General features: G+C 43.9%; 1 non-coding gene across 1 annotated transcript; it reads left to right on the top strand.

The window, feature by feature from the left end:
* The first annotated feature begins 4,961 nt into the window (after positions 1-4,961).
* LOC147000710 (U6 spliceosomal RNA) lies at positions 4,962-5,066 on the top strand. Its single transcript, XR_015045666.1, has one exon. It is a non-coding gene; the product is annotated as a U6 spliceosomal RNA (small nuclear RNA).
* Positions 5,067-5,835: the final 769 nt, after the last annotated feature.

Below are 5,835 nucleotides of genomic sequence, written 5' to 3'. Positions count from 1 at the left end.
AAAAAAAGAAAGAGGGCTGGTGAGATGGCTCAGTGGGTAAGAGCACCCGACTGCTCTTCCGAAGGTCCAGAGTTCAAATCCCAGCAACCACAGGGTGGCTCACAACCATCCGTAACGAGGTCTGGCGCCCTCTTCTGGAGTGTCTGAAGACAACTACAGTGTTCTTACATATAATAAATAAATAAATCTTTAAAAAAAAAAGAAAGAAAGAAAGAAAGAAAGAAAGAAAGAAAGAAAGAAAGAAAGAAAGAAAGAAAGAAAGAAAACAATCACCAAACTAAAAACACGCAGTACTTCCACCAGGAATCACACGTAGGTATGCAGACAAATGGTATCGTGAATCCCGTTATTTTGATCACTTGGAAAATTAACAGAAAATAAATGAAAATCGTTTGGAGTCCACATAAAAGCAGGCTTGTACAGACATGGTTCTATCTGTGAACTTTATTAAAGACTTTCAGGATGTCTGCTTGTGTAACTTTTCACTGTGTGTCCTAATCTTACCACGTGTGCTCCGGGCTCCATTATGGAGCAACCCATCAGAATTTGTAGAGAGTGTAATTCTGCTATTGGTCAAAGAAGTTAGAATTCCCTGCACTTGGGAGAGAATCTTGACATTTTCCATGACTATAGACATTGTCCAACTCTGTAGACAAATTTGGGCAAATTAGAGTGATTGTTACCAGAGATAAGATTGCCTGCTTCCCCTTTCTAAAGTCAATAATAACCATTAGCTGGTTCGCAGCCAACTTTACCGGATGACTGGGTAAAGACTGCCGTGCCAGAGGAAGATCCCCTGGATTTAGCAAATAATAACTCCAAGGTAAAATTATTATCGTTGAGTCTAACCACAATAATTTCCCACAGCATAGGGATAGCCAGTGGAATAAAGCTAGGGCAGCTAAGAGAAGAACCGAGACGGCCATCTTCATAAGAGTGCACATGGCTCAGAGGAGCAGGCATCTTTGTTATGTATCCCATTAGCCTAAAATGGCACTTGGCATACAAGAATCGCTTGATATTTGTGTCATGTGCTGCTATTTGAGCTTCATGTAGTTTTTAAACATCACAGCATAGGACTCCTTTTGAAAATTTCAGCCACTTAAAGTGTAGAAACCATTCATTCCCCACAGAAGGGCTGCATTCAGCTCATAGCCTGCCCCTTGCTCGGCTGCCCTGACACACCTTGTGGCAACCGTCCTTGAAAGCAGTACCATCCAGCAGTTTCTCTGGGCATCACACTGACAATGGTGTCTCTGTGGAGACTGTCTCCATGGCTTCATGAGACAGGCTATAGAGTCAGGTACATACTGACTGGCCTGAGTACAGAATGCTCACAATGGAAGCCAAATGGCAGGCCCTGTTATCTCCCCATGCACGCTCCCCACGGAGTGTGGCCAGAGGTGGGGAGATCTCTTTCCCACCCCATTCCTCTGGTGGCATTGTTCTGTCTACCAAAACTCCTTCTTCACCCTCACATGTATCTCTTCCTATGAGAAGTCTTCCCTTGATTCCTTCCTCCTTCCTCTCCAAGTTTTCTCTAATCTGCCACACACATGCTCCAGCCCAGTTGTAACTTTGCCCTTAGTATTTAAATGTATTCAATAGATCCTCTCCCCTAGATCCACTGGGTGGATGATCTCCTGCTTCATGAATTAATCAACCCAGTGTCAGAAATCACACACTTGTACTTTTTAAGATTTATTTACTTATTGTACATAGTATTCTGCCTGAATATATGCCTGCAGGCCAGAAGAGGGCGTCAGGTCCCATTACAGATGGTTGTGAGCCACCATGTGGTTGCTGGGAGTTGAACTCAGGACCTCTAGACAAGCAGTCAGTGCTCTTAACCGCTGAGCCATCTCTCCAGCCCATGCTTGCTGTACTCTTAGTAAGGTCCCTTGCAAGGATTCTACAGTGGGATTCAGTGAATATTTTGTGAAATTTAAATGAACAGCCTAAGATGGCTCAGAACAGAACCACTTAAATAATTTGAAAAGCCCTTTGCAATTTTGCAAAACAAGAAAATAAGTAGTTTTCATATTCCAGTGACTCTTCTGAAAGGAAGCTGGTAGATAATAGGAGAGAAAGGAGACATTGTTTCTTTTATTAAATTGAGTTCTTATTCGTTTTATGAAAAAAAAAAACGATTTTTGAAAAATCAAATTATTGAAGTTGAATTAACTTATTATTGGTCCTGAATGAAAGGTTCTCAGTTATCTGTGAATTGAGGGATGGCTAAGGAATATTGTCAAGACAGACTCCTAGGATCCTAATAACAGCTAGAAGCGGGGATGGAGAGATGGCTCAGCCGTTAAGAGCACTGACTGCTCTTGCTAAGTGAATTCAAATCCCAGCAACCACATGGTGGCTCACAACCATCTGTAATGGGATCTGACTCCCTCTTCTGGAGTGTCTGAAGACAGCAACAGTGTATTTACATATAATTAATAAATAAAATCTTAAAAAAAAAAAAAAAGAAGTAATTAGCCTCACTCATGTCTGACACTCAACGGAGGAAGAGGGTTTAAGCTTCACTGACCAGGTCCGAGAGCAAATTCTGCATACTTAGAAACGGAAGACACCAGAGCAGAACCGATCCTGACTCAAGAGAGGGTCAGGTCACACACAGTGGCTGCCAGAATCATCTAGAATTCATTTACACAATATCGTATGGTGTGTATATGGGCAGGCAGGCAAGGCAGCTGGAGCGGAGGCTGAGAGCTCACATCCTGAACAGCGAACATGAAGCTAAGTAAATTCAAACTGGCAGGTGTCTTTAAACTCTCAGAGCTCGTCTCCAGCGAAATAACCTCCTAGGATAAGGTCACACTTCCTGTGTCTCCCCAAAACAACACCACCAACTGCTGATCAAGTAGCTTTGCGCATAGCTTTTGCCACTCCCACTTTAAGGTCCTGGAACTGGCCATGCTACCAGTCCCCGCCCAGAGAATATTGGATCTGCAGATGGAAAACACAGACACACACATCGCTCAATTTCAACCTGCCTTATTGGTGCAACTGCTGGGCACCTCCAATCTACTGCAGCTATCATGCCCTGCCCAGTACTCCTAGTCTGCCCTCAACTTCAGTTGCTCAGCCACCTTCAGTCCCAGCTCAACATCCTAATCTCCCGTCTGGAGAAGCAGCCTGAGGTAGCTCCACCTGAAACCTCACATGGCTGGTCACCTTTTCCTGAACAGAAACATGGCGTAGTTCCCCTCCTCCCTTGCATCTCCCCTATTGGGACCCGGAAGTTCCACCTCCTTCCTTCCGCCCAGCAATTGGCCCCTGGCATCTTTACTAATAGATCAAGAACCAATTGGGAAACAGGATCTTAGCATCAGACCCACCTCCTACATAGCCTAAAGGGGACTTTCCTATTCAGGCCACCACAATGGCAAACCAGCCCCTACATTGAAACCATCCAGGGTTCTATCAGTCACTTCAGTGTTGTACATAAAGACTCTTCTTGGGGGCTGGCGAGATGGCTCAGTGGTTAAGAGTGCCGCCAGATCCCGAGTTCAAATCCCGGCAACCACGTGCTGATTCACAACCATCCTTAACGAAATCTGATGCCCTCTTCTGGAGTATCTGAGGACAGCTACAGTGTACTTACATATAATAAATAAATAAATCTTTAAAAAAAAAAAAGATTTCTTGTTTCCAAAAAGTCATGTTTCAGAAGCTATCCTCTGAAAATGGATATAAAAAATATACAGGGGCAAAGGCCCAAATTAAATTCTTGCTAACTCACGGTAGCCAAGATGTGAAATTTTGTACTGGGTAAGGTGTTTCTGTCCTAGTTTGCTAGGAGATGTAACAATGTAAACTAAATGTCCCCTCAGGCTTCTATTTTTTATTTGACAGGCCTGTTGCTGCTTTCCCCAGGTGGGGGGTCACAAAACAAGCAACAAAATGTCAAAGGCAAACACAGTGTGATCCCTAAAGGACTTCCAAAGTTAGCTGAGCAGCAAGATTGGGCAGACTGATGTCAGGTTAGGGAACACAATCTAGTTCACCATAGGAAAGAATTTACTTTATGGTATCTGGAGTGTATAACACCCATGCTGGGTAAGTCCGTCCTCACAACACGACACAGCCTACTGTGATGTGCACAGGCAGAGATGCGGGTTGGACAGTTAGATGGCCTGGGGCTTCCTAAGTCGAAAGGCTGACTTGAGAGACTTGTGTCGGCAATGTCCGGACAATAGGGACACCCTGTTGAGAGTTTTAGTGCAGCTATTGTCAGCTATGGTCACCTGCAAATCTGTGCTCAGTGACGTTTGAGGCCCACCCTAGTAATTATTTTTGGCCTTTTTTACTTTGATTAAAATTAGATTTTTTTTTCCTCACATACTACATTCCGATTATGGTTTCCGCCCCCTCGACTTCTCCCAGACCCATCCCACCTTACCTCCCATCCAAATCCATCTGCTTCCTCTCATTAGAAAGCAAACAGGCTTCTGTGGGATGATAGTGTATAATATACAATGTGTGATATATAATATGGGACATGTAGCGTGTTATATAACATATATAACATGTAGCATGCCCTATATGTAATATACACTATATGTAATATGCAATATGTAATATATAATATAGATAACTTTAAAAAAAAGAGTCCTGAGATGAAGTTATGAGACAGGAAACCTCAAAGGTACCCTAGAGTACATTTCCTGTTGTCCATCCACCACAGGGTACGCAGCCTACTCTGTAGAGTAGCTTGTTTCGCCGTGAGACTCCCTAGGAGAAATCTAAATGCTCACATGCAAGTGGTTATCAATTGGAGACAGCTACCGGGTTGAGGATGGGGGCACGTGTCCACTCCCACTTTCAGAACCAGGACCCCATCTGGTGCAGACCCATGCAGGCCCTGTGCATGCCACCCTAGTCTCTGTGCATTCATATGTGTATAGATCCTGTTTAGAGGGCCTTTTTGTGTATGTGCTTGCTTTGGCACATACTAATATTTGACAGATACCAATATTGGAACACAGAGACGATTAGCATGACCTGTGCACAGGGATGACAGACAGATCTGGGAAGGGATATGCATTTCCCCCAAGGAAAAGGAGGCAGAAAGAGTGTCAGAGCTAGAGGGATGGAGGACACCGGGACAGCAAGGCCACCTACTAACTATTAAGGAAAGAAGGGATGTATAAGAAAGGGGGAAATGAACTGAATCTCTAAACTGCTTTTCACTTGACCTAAAACCTCATTTTGTTTATTAAATAATCTAAGCTGATACTAGACAAGTTTACCAAGGAGACAGAGATAATTAGCCAACTGCCATCCTCAACATAAGAATGTACACTACGTGGGTAAGGAATAATATTTCAACTATACATTTTTTTCTTCTGGTTTTCTCAAAGAGAAAGTTAACTTTAAAAGCTCTGCAGGGCAGGCACAGTGGTTAATGCCTGCAATCCAGACACTTGGGAGGCCGAGGCAAAGAGGGTCCTGAGTTCAAAGCCACACAGTGGCACCCTCTGTTAAACAAACAGAAAAAAAAAAAGAATAAAAATATGTTGTCATTGAGGTAGACAGAAGCCAGAAGAAGACATTAAAGCATAGAAATACGGAAACATTTGGTGAGGGTACGCTGCCAGGTAAGATAAGCTAGGGTGGGAAGAAGATCGCTTTGCTGTAGAGGAGCCATGGGGTGAGGGGAGGGAAGATGGCTTCCAGGCCTCAGAATGAGGAGATACCAAGCTCTGGGTCGGGGCCGTGGTCCTTCCCGGGCAGTGAGTGAGACCACTGTGGCACTAGGCTGTAAGAACCACTGAGGTGACTGGGTTATTGAGAGCCAGAGCTGACTGCTAAGTACCT

This window comes from Mus caroli, unplaced genomic scaffold, assembly GCF_978045245.1.
Source record: "Mus caroli unplaced genomic scaffold, Mus_caroli_1 scaffold_16, whole genome shotgun sequence".
Classification (NCBI taxonomy): Eukaryota; Metazoa; Chordata; class Mammalia; order Rodentia; family Muridae; genus Mus; species Mus caroli.
Note: the sequence above shows the minus strand (reverse complement) of the source record. Positions and strands in the feature narration are given on the sequence as shown.